The sequence below is a fragment of the Heterodontus francisci genome, unplaced genomic scaffold (assembly GCF_036365525.1).
Source record: "Heterodontus francisci isolate sHetFra1 unplaced genomic scaffold, sHetFra1.hap1 HAP1_SCAFFOLD_102, whole genome shotgun sequence".
Classification (NCBI taxonomy): domain Eukaryota; kingdom Metazoa; phylum Chordata; class Chondrichthyes; order Heterodontiformes; family Heterodontidae; genus Heterodontus; species Heterodontus francisci.
This window is the reverse complement of record NW_027140380.1, coordinates 4829751-4843875: the sequence shown is the minus strand read 5'-3', so window position 1 is coordinate 4843875 and position 14125 is coordinate 4829751. Positions and strand designations below refer to the sequence as shown.

General features: G+C 44.3%; 1 non-coding gene across 1 annotated transcript; it reads right to left on the bottom strand.

Moving 5' to 3' along the window:
- Positions 1-5571: 5571 nt before the first annotated feature.
- Positions 5572-5645, bottom strand: trnat-agu (transfer RNA threonine (anticodon AGU)). The gene has a single exon. It is a non-coding gene; the product is annotated as a tRNA-Thr (tRNA).
- Between the last annotated feature and the right edge of the window lie 8480 nt (positions 5646-14125).

The window sequence follows — 14125 nt, the reverse complement described above, 5'->3', positions numbered from 1 at the left end:
CCTTGGAGAAAAGAAGGCGAAGAGGAGATTTCATAGTGGTATTCAAAATGATGAGGGGTGTGGACAGAGTGGATAGGGAGAAACTGTTCCCACTTGTGAAAGGATTGAGAACGAAAGGTCACAGATTTAAAGTAATTGGTAAAAGAAGCAAAAGCGACATGAGGAAAAACTTTTTCACACAGCGAGTGGTTAAAGTATGAACTGCCTGAGAATGTGATGGAGGCAGGCTCAATTGAAGCATTCAAAGGGGAATTAGACTGTTATCTGAAAAGGAAGAATGTGCAGGATTATGGGAAGAAGACGGGGAAGTGACATGAGGTGAATTGCTCATTTGGAGAGTCAGTGCAGACACGATGGGCCAAATGGCCTTCTTCTGTGCAGTAACAATTCTGTGATTCTGTGATTCCAATATTCAAGTCATTTATATATATGGTGGTCCTGACACTGACCCTTGTGGACATCACTGTTCACCATCTTCCATTCTGAAAAACAACCAAATATCACAACTCGCTTTTCTTGATATTTCATCCATTTTTTAATCGAAGCAGATACTGACCCTCCTATTCCAGGAACCTCAGTTTTGTTACCCAGTCTTTTATGTGGTAGTCTGTCAAACGCTTTCTTAAAATCCATATAGACAACATCCATTGCTTTCCCTTCATCAACCTTTTCTCTTTCTTCATCAAAAAAATCAGTTATATTAGTGAAGAAGTGGAAAGGTGCTGAACCTCTCAGTTTTCGGTCTTCCCAAACCAAGTTCAAGGCCTGAATAATGAACCGATTGCCTCATCAGTTCTGTGAATAATACAATGATTTAATAGACAAAGTTTTGAAACATTCCTGCCCATAAATCTTGATAACAGAGAGTGTGTGGATCTCCTGACTCAGAATGTTTAATGGATACAGTCCTCAGATCCGACAAGGAACCCCTGAACATCCACAGTAAAGACAGTGTGGATGAGGAAATGTAAGAGCTGGGAGCTGAAACTCAGGGACGGCCGAGCTCTCCTGTCATTGAGCTTGTGTGTCTGCTCTGCTCGCCGCACTTCCGGCTCTACTTTGTTTCCAATGAAAAGATGAAAAAGGCCGTTCGGTTTTCCTCTCACTGACAGCGTGTTTCACTCGGGTTAATATAACCCGGGACTTTTGCTGCTGAAATGAATTCTGCAAGGTCCCAGCAAACACACCGGCTCCCTCCTTTCTCCCCTCTTTCTATCTGATTGTTTTATCAGGAGGGGCTCAATAATAACAAACCCCCTGCAGGGAATGACCGCAAATTGAGCATCTAAATGGGGCAAGTGGGCAGCTTCCTGGGTTCTAGGTTCCCCCTACACCGCCCCTCCCTCCCTCCAGTCCAAGCCCTTCTTCACTTTCTTTGGGACTTTGAAGAGGGTGAAATGGGGAAAGTTCCCATTGATGTTTGAATGCTGAATTGCTGCAAAGATCTGCGCACGCGCGACATAGCCCCGCCCCCTGTGAGACGTCACAATGAGGAGTGGTGCGCACACGCAGCCTTTCCCCAACCCAGTCTGTGAGGCCATTCACTCAATCAGGGGAAGATGCTTTAAATCAGCTGCTAATGGAGACTTCCCGGACCCGGGGGAAGGGAACAAACAGCATCTGCTTCCAGCAGCCACTGCTTTGGGAGCGTGTCCGCAGATGTGCTCAGAGATTAGCATTGAGTGGTGGGAAGTTGAGGGGGAGTCGGGGAGTGTTTGTAACAGACACTGTGGAGCAGGAGCTGCTCCCGGAACATGAAGTGAGCCGGGGACACGGGGAAGGGAGAGTTCATTCTCGGACAGTGTCTGTACAGGCTCAGGGAGACACAATGGGAAGAAATCACTATTGAAAATCACTGACAATTTCACCACCCAATGGAGAGGGAATTTTCCTGCTTTAGTTCCAGTCTCTCACTGTTTGTTGGATCGTGAACAGTGGGGGGAAAATAGCTGCAAAATAACGATGTGGACAGTTAGACAAAGAGCATTTATTGCAGACACAAGGTGAGAAGTGTGAAAGGCACATTTTAAACAGTGGCTGCTTGCTTTCTGTTGAAATAGAAATGTGACTGTGTAAAGGTCACTGCTCCATCGGACAGTCCCAGTCATTGAGCAGTGCAGGACTTGTGTTGTTTCTGAATGTCACAAACTTGTTGTAAACCACTGCAAACACCTGGTAAACAGAAGCTGAATACTGCAGTACTGCAGTGGCGTCAGACACTGACACTGTTTGTGTTCCTGGTTTTCATTTTGTGATTGTTCATAATGATTATTATTGGGACGATTACATTGATCGCTTTTCTATCTTCTACCTCACCAGTTCTTTCATTCCTGCAGGAAAATACATGAAGGAACCTGAATGGATGTGGTGATTCTTGGACACAAGGAAAAGTGCAGTGATCTCGTTCCAACACACAGTCGGTACAGGATCACTCCCAAAGCACAGAGATACTGCCAGCTCATCAGTTCCACTGGAACAAACAAAAGAAGTAGTCAGACAGACACTGATCCCAAAGTCAAGAGACACATTTTCAATCCAACAGTCAAACAACGGCAGGAGAGACAGAAGTTGTTTCTATTTCACTCCAATTCAGTACAGCTGACAGGTTGATACATCAATCACAGTCCAAAAACAAACTCACTATCAGATCTAAATAAACGCTGTCACCATGGTCACATTTTAAATATAAAATCTGAAATAGAACAGACAAAATTTACAGAATTGAAAGGTACAGAATGAATGGGTGGCACAGTGGTGCAGCGGTCAGCACTGCAGCCTCACAGCTCCAGGGACCCGGGTTCGATTCTGGGTACTGCCTGTGTGGAGTTTGCAAGTTCTCCTTGTGACCGCATGGGTTTTGGCCGGGTGCTCCAGTTTCCTCCCACTGCCAAAGACTTGCAGATGATAGGTAAATTGGCCATTGTAAATTGCCCCTAGTGCAGGTAGCTGGTAGGGAAATATAGGGACTGGTGGGGATGTGGTAGGAATATGGAATTAATATAGGATTAATATAAATGGGTGGTTGATGGTCGGCACAGACTCGGTGGGCCGAAGGGCCTGTTTCAGTGCTGTATCTCTAAATAAAATAAATAAATAAATATTGATACATTAAGAGAGCGGGAAACAGTGAGAGCAGAGTGGAGCATCAAGAGCCCAGGAGAGGGAGCAAGAGTTCACTCGGAGAGCAGGGAACAGCAAGAGCAGACGTCAAAAAAGGCAAAGGAATGCACAATTAATGGGAGAACACTGAATGGTGTAGAGGAAGTGAGGGACGTTGGAGTGAATGTCCACAGATCCCTCAAGTAGCAGTACAGGTCAATAAGGTGGTTCAGCAGGTATATGGAATCCTTTCCTTTATTAACTGAGGTATCGAGTATGAGGGTGACCTGGCATCCATGTCAATAAGTCATTGACCGCTAACATGCAGGTGCAGCAAGCAATTAGGAAGGCTAATAGTATGTTAGCCTTTTTCGCAAGAGGATTTGAGTACAGGAGTAGTGAATTCTTGCTTCAATTGTATAGAACCCTGGTTAGACTGCACTTGGAATACTGTGTGCAGCTTTGGTTCCCTCCCCTAAGGAAGGATATTATTGCCACAGATGGAGTGTAAAGAAGGTTCATCAGACTTGTTCCTGGGATGGTGGGACTGTCCTATGAAGAGAGATTGGGGAAACTGGGACTGTATTCTCTAGAGTTTTGAAGAATGAGAGGTGATCTCATTGAAACCTACAAAATATTTAAAGGACAGTCAGGGTAGATGCAGCTAAGATGTTTCCCCTGGTTGGGGAGTCGAGAACCAGGGGACGCAATTTCAAAATAAGGGGCAAGCCACTTAGGACAGAGATGAGGAGAAATGTTGTTACTCAGAGGGTTGTGAATCTTTGGAATTCTGTAACCCAGAGGGCTGTGGAAGCTCAGTCATTGAGAATGTTTAAAGCAGAGATTGATAGATTTCTAAATACAAATGATATCAGGGAATATGAGGAAAGTGTGGGGAAAAGGGCATTGAAGTGGATGATCAGCCATGATCATATTGAATGGTGGGGCAGGCTCGATGGGCTGAATGGCCGACTCCTGCTCCTATGTTCCTAACTCCACATTGTCGATGAGACACAGCCTCAGGCCGACTTGTCGGGTGTTACAAACAGATATCACTGCTTCTGATCTTCACCAGAACAGAGAGTGAGATGTAACATTGATCATCAAACAGACTGTGAGAGAATACAACAGAATAAAACACGTGGAGAGACACTGTGGAATAACAAATAGATTTGATTGGAATGTTAAATTTTGATTGGAATAGATAAAACAGCAGAAACAGCAGGTTAAATTGGGACAGAAAAGAGAAACTGATGGGAAGAAGGAAGAAAAGAAAGGATGGATCTGTTCACTTTTTTCAGTTTTTTCACTGGTCCATCAAAGCTGGATTAAAAAAAGATGCAAATAACAGAGAATTTCACCAAAAAGGGAGATTAAATGCTGCCGAAACCTTGGATCGAAGGATGCCCCAACAGATCACCTGTTTAACTGTCTCCTCACTGGGGGATTTCAATCAATGAGCAATATAATTCTCTACTTTTCTTTTGTTAAATGAAACCACTACTGTCACTTGGAGTTAATATCCCTGTGTTCCAACTCCTGAATAATAAAATTGTGAATTTCGCGATATTTTCTGGACGCATTTCCTGCTGAAAGAACTAAGAACTCTTTTCTAATTTACACAATACTATATACACACTCATCAAGCCTCCGAAACTAGCATCCTTGGTGCTGCTCTCTCCTCCCAAACCTCATCTCATGTGACTGTTACATCATCACTCTGATTGTGGGAGGGGTTAATCCCACTGTCTTCAGCATTAGCCCTTTACATCCTCATCCTGCACTGTCTGTCCAAAAAAATCGGTGGAGGGAACTTGAATTATCAAAACAGCAACAGCTGCCAGTTGAAAATCAACTCAACCCATCAGAGAGAGACTGTCAGAGAACTTCCTGCATCCAGTCCTGACCCTGTCACATGAAGCAGCTGCTCACCCAGACCCCACTCTCATCAACACTGAACATTTTTACTGAGACCCTTCAAATACTGCTTATAAAAGGCCACAAAGATCAAAGTTCACACAGTTGTATTAAATACAACAAAGTTTAATATCTTCTCACCGTTTCTCGGTAACCACATGAGACATAGGTTTTCTTATTTGGTTCCTTTGATTTTTCTTGTTCCTGACTGACAAATATTCCAAACCTCAGATAAACCCTCCCACTTGCGTCATGTCCCAGTCTCGGTTAAAAGCAAAACATAATGACACAAACACTCTCCTTCAGTGAGATTAATATCAAGCTGTTTTCCAGGTTGAATGTGACTGTGAACAAATTTATGGCAAAGAAGTTACCTTTGATGTATTAGCACTGTAATTCTGTCGAAGGAGGATTAGCCATTCCAAACTCATATCCTTCACAAAGGCTATTTTTGTATGCAATTGAAATTCATCATGTATTTTGAATTAAAGTTCACAAGACACAGGTGTCAATGTTGATAATGAAACTTTTCAAGCATGTTGCTGCTGTGAAACAAGGCTCTGCTGGGAGTTGAACCCAGGCTCTCCTGTTTACTGGACAGATGCTTTAACCAACTAAGCTACAGAGCCAAATTGCAAATGTGTAAGCAATTGAAATCAGAGGAAGACCATGCAGATAGTGGGCAGACTTTGGCGAGTCAAGAGCTGAGTTCGTCACAGCAGAGTTCCCAGCCTCTGACCCGCTCTAGTAGTTGTAGCTATAGTTGCAATTGTAATTGGCAACCGTCCGTCTCGGAAGACGATGGGCTACACCCGGGGTGTACGTTACTTCTGTATTAAACATCGTTTGTTGTGGCTGTAGAGGACGACTCGTGAGTGACAATCCCTTCCGCAGCTGGTACAGATGAATATCATTGGCCCGAGGTCGACTGATAATTTTTCCTTCCTCTGAGCTCTCTTTCCCACCATCTGGTCATTTCTTTTGTCCTCTGCTTTTCCCATGGTCTTCCTGAATGCCTTTCTCCAGGAATTCCAGTCAGCAGGAAGGACATCCCATGCATCGACTCCAATCCCAGTCGGCTTGAGATCTCGCTTTGCAGATGTCCTTGTATCACAGACGTGGGTGACCTGTTGGTCTCGTGCTGATAGCAAGCTCACCAAAGAGCATGTCTTTGGCAAAGCGACCGTCATCCATTCAGCACACATGACCCAGTCAACAGAGTCACCGCTGACTCAAGAGGGCAAACATGCTGCAGATCCCTGCACGCTGGTGTACTTCTGCATTCGGCACTCTGTCCTGCCAGGAGATGCCCAATATCCATCTGAGACAGCGGAGGTGGAAGCTGTTCAGCTGCTTTTCTTGGCTTGCATAAGTTGTTGATGCTTCTCTACTATAAAGGAGGGTGCTGAGAACACAAGCCTGGTACATGTGGAGCTTTGTATTTTCGATCAGTTTGCTGTCGGTTCACATTCGTCTTCTCAACTTTGACATGACAGCTGCAGCATTGACAATCCTGGTGCTGATTTCAGTTTCAAGGGACAGATTGCTGGTGATTGTTGATACAAGGTATGTGAAGCTGTTGACAGCCTCCAAAGTGAGGCTGTCGATGTTGATGGAAGGTGGAGTCTCTACGTCCTGGCCCATAACTTTGATCTTCCTGATGCTGATCGTCAGTCCAAACTCCTTGCAGGCCAGGGAGAACCGATATACAAGCTGCTGTTAATTAACTTCATTATGGGATGTCAGCACAGCGTCATCAGCAAACAGCAACTCACAGACCAAGAACTGACTCATTTTGGTCTTGGTGCGCAGTCTTGCCAAGATGAACAGCTTGTCATCAGCTCTGGTATGCAGGTGGACACCCCCATCTGAGTCACAGAAAGTTTAAAATAGCAGCATGGAGATATATGACAATTGTAAAGGATGTGAGCTGTGAGGAGGGTACAAGGAGGCTTCCAGGGGACTTGGACAGGATAAGTGAATGAAATGACAGATGGAATATAATGTGAATAAGTGTGAAGTTATCCACTTTGTAGAATAAACAGAAAGACAGAATATTTCTTAAATGGTGAGAGGTTGGGAAGTGTTGATGTTCAAAGGGACCTGGGTGTCCTTGTTCATGAGACACTAAAATCTCGCATGCAGGTGCAGCAATCAATTAGGAAGGCAAATGGTATGTTGGCCTTAACACGAGGGGGCATGAGTACAGGAATAAAGATGTCTTGCGGCAATTGGATAGAGCCTTGGTGAGATCGTGCTGGAGTATTGTGTACAGTTTTCGTTTCCTTATCTAAGGAAGGATATACATGCCACAGAGGGAGTGCAACGGAGGGTTACCAGACTAATCCCAGGGATGGTGGGATTGTCTTATGAGGAAACTGGGATTGTATTCCTTAAAGTTTCATTTAAAAGGCCATTTCAAACTGAGATAGGGTGGAATTTCTTCACTCAGAGGGTGGTGAATCTTTGGAATTCTCTACCTCAGGGGTTTGTGAAAGTTCAATCATTGAGCATGTTCAAGACAGAAATTGATAGAAATCTTGATACTCATGACATCAAGGAATGTGGGGAGAGCGCGGGAAAGTGGTGTTGAGGGAGATGATCCGCAAGGATGTAATTGAATGACAGAGCAGGCTCGACAGGTGAAACTGCCTCCTCCTACGTTCCGAAGAGAGTTTTCACCAGGACACAGCCCTGTTTTACCCCACTGCTGATCGTGAAAGTGTCTGATGTTGCTCCATTGTAACTGACGGAAATGTGCATGTTCTCGTGGAAAGAAGAGATGACGCCCAAGAGTTCAGGAGGGCAGCCTAGTTTCCACAGCAGTTTGAAGAGTCTGTCTCTGCTAACAAGATCGAAGGCCTTGGTGATGTCTATAAAGACAATGTAGAGTGGTCTGTACTGTTCACAGTACTTCTCCTGTAACTGCCGAAGTGAGAAAATCATGTCGACTGTCGATCTACCAGCTCTGAAGCTGCACTGAGACTCAGGATAGATGTGATGTCAGGGTCTGCAATCTGGTCAGAGCAATGTGAGCAAAGACCTTCCCCACAATACTTAGCAAGGAGATGCCTCGGTAATTGCTGCAGTCACTGCGATTGCCTTTATTGTTGCACAAGGTGACAATGTTTGCATCACGCATGTTTAGAGGCGCAGATCTCCCCTTCCAACAGAGACACAGAAGTTCATGGAGATACTGCAGCAGAGCTGCTTTTCCACTTTTGATGATTCCAGGTGGAATAACATCATTTCCCGGGGTTTTACCACTGGCAAGACGGTCAATGGCGTTGTTGAGCTCTGTGGTGGTGTCGCTGTCCAGCTCCTCCATGACAGGGAAGTCTGGAATGGCGCTGAGAGCTACTTCAATGACAATGTTCTCCGTTATGTAGAGTTCAAGGTAATGCTCCACTCACCTTTCCATCTGCTTGTTAGGTTTAGTGATGATTGTCCCTGTCTTTGTCTTCAAAGGTGCTGATTTAGTTACTGCTGGGCCGGTTGCTTCCATAATTTTTTTTTTATTCATTCATGTGATGTGGTCATCACTGGCTAAGCCAGCATTTATTGCCCATCCCTCATTTCCCATGAGAAGGTGGTGGTGAGCTGCCTTCTTGAACCGCTGCAGTCTGTGTGAGGTAGGTACACCCACAGTGCTGTTAGAGAGGGAGTTCCTGGATTTTGACCCAGCGACAGTGAAGGAAAGGCGATATAGTTCCAAGTCACGTAGTGTGTGGCTTGGAGGGGAACTTGCAGGTGGTGGTGTTCCCATGAATTTGCTGCCCTGTCCTTCTAGTTGGTAGAGGTTGCGGGTATGGACGGTGCTGTCTAAGGAACCTTGGTGTGTTGAATTCCTTCATATGTCCCTCTAGCATCCCCCAGATTCAGTGGCAGATTGTATGCTGTTGCAGAGTTTTAACCAGTATTGATTGGTGCAGTGCCGAGCAGTCTGCAGAGACTTGTTTCTGGCAGCTCTGAGAGCATCTAGAGTTTGTTTGCTGGGGACTTGTTTGTAGTTCATGAGGGCTCTCTTCTTAGTTGCAGTAACTGACTCCATTTCAGTAGTGTTTCTCTTTGAGGGATCCACTTTGAATGAGTCTAGTTTCTTGCAGCACAGCAATGTCCACATTGAGCCTTGTGAGTTCCTTGTCAATCACAGCTGTCTTGTGTGTGCTATCAACCTGCAGAAGTTTGTCAGTAAGGCCAGGACACATGGTCCTTACATTCCAGCTTGTGATGCAAAGCACTGGTGTCTTCTTTGTTGCGTTTGTCTTGCCTGGTGCATAGATTATCAATCTGCCAGTTGAGAGATATCTCTCGAAGCTGCAAGCACCCATTGAAGCAAGTAGGTCGTGGCAGGACAGCACCTAACTGACTGGGGGCTGCACAGCTTGGAGGAGGTGGTAGTTATCCATTGAGACGCGATGATCTCTCCCACTGTCAAAAGTAACCCCTGGTGCTCATACTCTACACCAATTGAGTGAGAGCTTATAATCGGTAACTGTTTCTTCCCATGTTTTGCTAATGTTTAGCCATGAAGCTGGAGAGTCCTCTCCAGGGCACAGGCCTGGGCAAATAGTATGGAGACACTGAGCATCAGGAACCCCTCTCAGCATTGCTAATATTGTCCAAAGGAAATGAAAAAACCAGTACTATATGGGACCAGCTCTGCTGGAGGAGTTGCTGGAAAACTACCTGATAAGTAACAGGTAACCGCCGACGGGACTCCACTCCGGTTTTACTGGCCAGGTTTACTCCCTCAGCCTTCTTCTCTCTCAAGACACCCACAGGGAAGTGAGACTTTTTGCCCATAGATGGGGCTCTGTTTCTTGGCATCAGGATGGAACCACACGCCAGTGGGCCTGCATGACATGCACAAGGATATCACACACTGCCCCATCCCTGTGACAGCTCAGAGAGATCCCCTGATGATAATACACCCCACAGGAACATCACAAACAGCCCCCTCCCGAGGACAGCTCAGGGTCAGACACTGCACACACTGCAACAACAGTGACATTACTGTATTAGTCCCTCTATTCTGAAAAACAAGCATTCACCCTACTTTATGCTTTCCGTCTCTCAGCCAATTTTATATCCACGCTGCCACTGCCTCTTTAATCCCATCTGCTCAAATTTTGTTAACAAGTCTATTTTATGGTACTTTTTCAAACACAATTTTGAAGTGCAGACACACACCATCAACCTCACCACCCTGGTCAACTCTCTGTGAAACTTCATCAAAGAAATTAATTAATTAATTAATTCATACACAATCTTCTGTTAACCAATCTGTAATGGCTGTCATTTATTCGCCCATGTTCTACCAAGTGCCAGTTAATTTTCTCCTGGATAATTGTCTCTAAAAGTTTCCCCACCACTGACATTATACTAACTGGTCTGTAGTTCCTGGGTTTATCTCTCTTTTTAAACAGGGCTGTAAAATTAGTAATCCTTGCAGACTTATCTTTCAGTTCTGGAAAGTCTATTGTGGACAATCTCTTTGGGCATGACTTTAACCAATTAAAGCAACAGGATACTTGATTAATAAGTCCAGAACTTTTATTGAGAGTAAAATAGTACTTAATAATTGGAAGTAAAATTATCTTGAACAAACTTGGGGAATATAACTTTACAGCTCTAGCAGGTGTGTGGACTGGTCGAGCTTGGTCTCAGAGTGTCACGGTCCTCTTTGTCCAGCCTAGATCCCTCATCAGGTGGAGAACTTGGTCGATGATCTGAGCCTTTACCCCTGAGATCTTCTCATGTTCCTGCACACTGAAACCTTACAAGATCCCTACTTTTAACCCCTGGATGGCCATCACACCACCTTGTAAAATAATAATTGGTCTGAGCTGTTGCTAGGTACATTTAATTAATGATGTCTTCCACTAACAGCCAACTGTCCTCAGAATCGCAGACATGAGTACAATGGAGTGGTTTCACACTGTCTCCCAATCTGATCTGAAACAAGTTTCCTATTCATTAAATCGAGACTCTTGAAAATGCTGGAAATACTCAGCAGGTCTGACAGCATCTGTGGAGAGAGAAACAGAGTTAAAGTTTCAGATCTGTGATCTTTCATCAGAACTGGGCTGAAATTGTCTGAGGAACTGAGATTGTGGAATCAATTTCAGGGTCAAAAACATTGTATTCTGTAAGGAAAGGAAGATGGTGATTATTAAGTATAGTGTAAGAATATAGATGCTTTTACATTATTTGAATCAACATTGATTTAAACCTTGTGCTCACGAAACCTATCTTTTGATCAAAATGACACTGATAACAATGGAAAATGCAACACATGCATTTCATGACCACAGGACTTTGTAAAGCCTTTTACAGCCAATGAAGGACTTTCCAAGTGTAGTCAATGTACAGTACAATACAATACCCTACAATAAGGATATTTCACATTCGAGTCACGCAAGTCCCAGGCAATGACCTTCTGAAACAAGAGAGAATCTAACCCTCTCCCCTTGACATTCAACAGCATTACGATTGCTGAATCCCCCACTATCAACATCCTGGTGGTTACCATTGACCAGAAACTGAACTGCAGTAGCCAAATAAATATCATGGCTTCAAGAGCAGGTCAGACACTAGGAATCCTGCGGCAGGTAACTCACCTCCTGACTCCCCAAATCCTGTCCCCTATCTACAAGGCACAAGTCAGGAGTGTGATGCAATACTCTACATTGCCTGGATAGGTGCAGCTCCAACAACACTTAAGAAGCTCAACGTCATCCAGGACAAATCAGCCCACTTGATTGGCGCCTCATTCACTATATTCACTCTCTCCATCTCCAACGCATAGTGGTAGCAGTGCGTACCATCCACAAGATGCACTGCAGCAACGCAGCAAGCCTCCTTACACAGCACCTTCCAAACCTGTGACTTCTATCACCTAGAAGGACAAGGGCAGCAGATGCATGGGAACACCACCACCTGCAAGTTCCCCTCTTTGCCACACACCATCCTGGAATTGGAACTATATCACCGTTCCTTCACTGTGGCTGGGTCAAAATCCTGGAACTCCCTTCCTAACAGCACCACATCGACTGCAGTGGTTCAAGAAGGCAGCTCACCACCACCTTCTCGAGGGAATTAAGGATGGGCAATAAATGCAATAAATAAAAATAAAATCAATAAAAAAAGACAATATCCTGTAATCCCCAAAAGTAGAAAATCCATATGAAAATGAAAATATAATAAAGCACAGTCAGCATGGATTTCACAAAGAAAGTCTTGATTAACCTTATCTTTGAAGAATCAACAGCAAGAGTAATACAGCAGATGTAGAAGAGTTTAAGTTAATAAAGCCTCATTCTTTTAAGTGCTTGAACCAACAAATTGTGGGTTAACAAACAAGCACGCTAACTGACAGAGCTGGGTGTTGTGCTTTCTCGATTCCCCTAAAGTAGGGTGTTAATGAGTTAAATCTTCAGGTTGCTGCAACCAGAATTGCCATTGTCCACGATCAGTTTTACTGTTCCAAATAAAGGGTGGAACATTCATTGTGAATCTATAGAAACAGTCTGGTCCTGCACACTGCAGACACATCCACGTCATCACCAACCAGCTCCCCATTAATTGATGCTGTTATTTGACTTTTCCCCATTAGCTCCATGGAATTAATTTTGAAAGATTTTAAATTCCAAGAAGTTTTGTTAATATTCAGCCCTTGAGAAGAAATCATTCCCTGGCCACAGTGGAGAGAGCATTGAATATAAAACAGTAGACTACCAGGAAACACAGTGAAAGCTCATCAGCTAATCTATAATTGCTCAGTTTTCGTATTTTTGCTCTTGCTATTCGGTTTTTCATCATTTTAAGTTCCTGACTGTGGATATTATTGTGATTAAATGTGAAAAGATGCACTGTGTCTCAGCCCCGGTATATTGGCTCTTTCTCTGTACAGTGCTGTCTCCACTCAGATACTGACACTGTCTCTCCCTCCCTCCATTTTCCAGCCCTGACGGTGCAGAAAGCGCTGCTCAAAGTTACACATTCTGACTGTTTGCAGTTGATTAGTGAGAGATTATTAACGTATCCTTCTGCAGCGCTGCCTCGGTTAATAACAGCAGATCGAAGTCACATTTCAGATACAGAAACAGACGCATCAATTATTCACTCTTTCCCAGAGTGAGTGAGGCCCGGACAAGCAGCAACATTCCAGCCCCACGCTCTGCAATTACCCAGCACCAGCGGAAAGCAGTGAATACAGATTCAATCAGTGGGTTAATGTCCATTACAGGGATGCAAGATTCCACGGCCCAGGACAAACATCCCCATGCACCGAGAACAAGCTCAGGAAAACCAGGGGGAGTTAATATCCCAGTCACTGAGCATTCCAGTCACATTGAACAAGTTCCTGAACTGAGTGAACCTTTCAAAGTACAGAAGTGATGACGAGGTCAAAAAGGTCTGAACAGTTGAGGTGACTGAGCGGTTTCAGCTTCTCTGTTCAGGTTGCAGCTTTCACTGGAGGCATGTGTTTAAATCCCACTTCTGACAACTTGATTTTCAGTTACTTTACAGAGTTTCCTTGAAGGTTTGAGGTGGAGTAAATACTGAGGAACTGTTTCTAACTGCTGAACGGTCAATAACCGAAAGTTACAGATTTAAAGTGACTCACAAATCCAGAAGGAACATGAGGAAAAATTCCTTTCTGCAACGTGTGGTTAGCATTTCAGTTATGTGGATAGATTGGAGAAGCTGGGGTTGTTCTCCTTAGAGAGGAGATTTGGTAGAGGTGTTCACAATCATGAGGGGCTGTGACAGACCTGATAGAGAGAAACTGTTGGTCGAAGGATTGAGACTCAGGTAAAAGCTGTGGCTCAGTTGGTCACACTCACCTCGAAATCACAAGCTTCTGGGTTCAGATTTCACAGCTGATACTCCAGTACAGCACTGAGGGTGTTGAAGGTGCTGCCTTTCAGGTGTGATGTTCAACCAAGACCTGGTCTGCATGTTTGGGTGAATGTAAAAGATCCCATGCTGCAATTTCAAACAAGTGAAGAGCAATTCTCCCTGGTGTTGTGATCAATATTTGTCCCTCAATCAGATCAGTTGGTCATTATCACATTGCTGTTTGTGGGTATGAGCTGCTGCA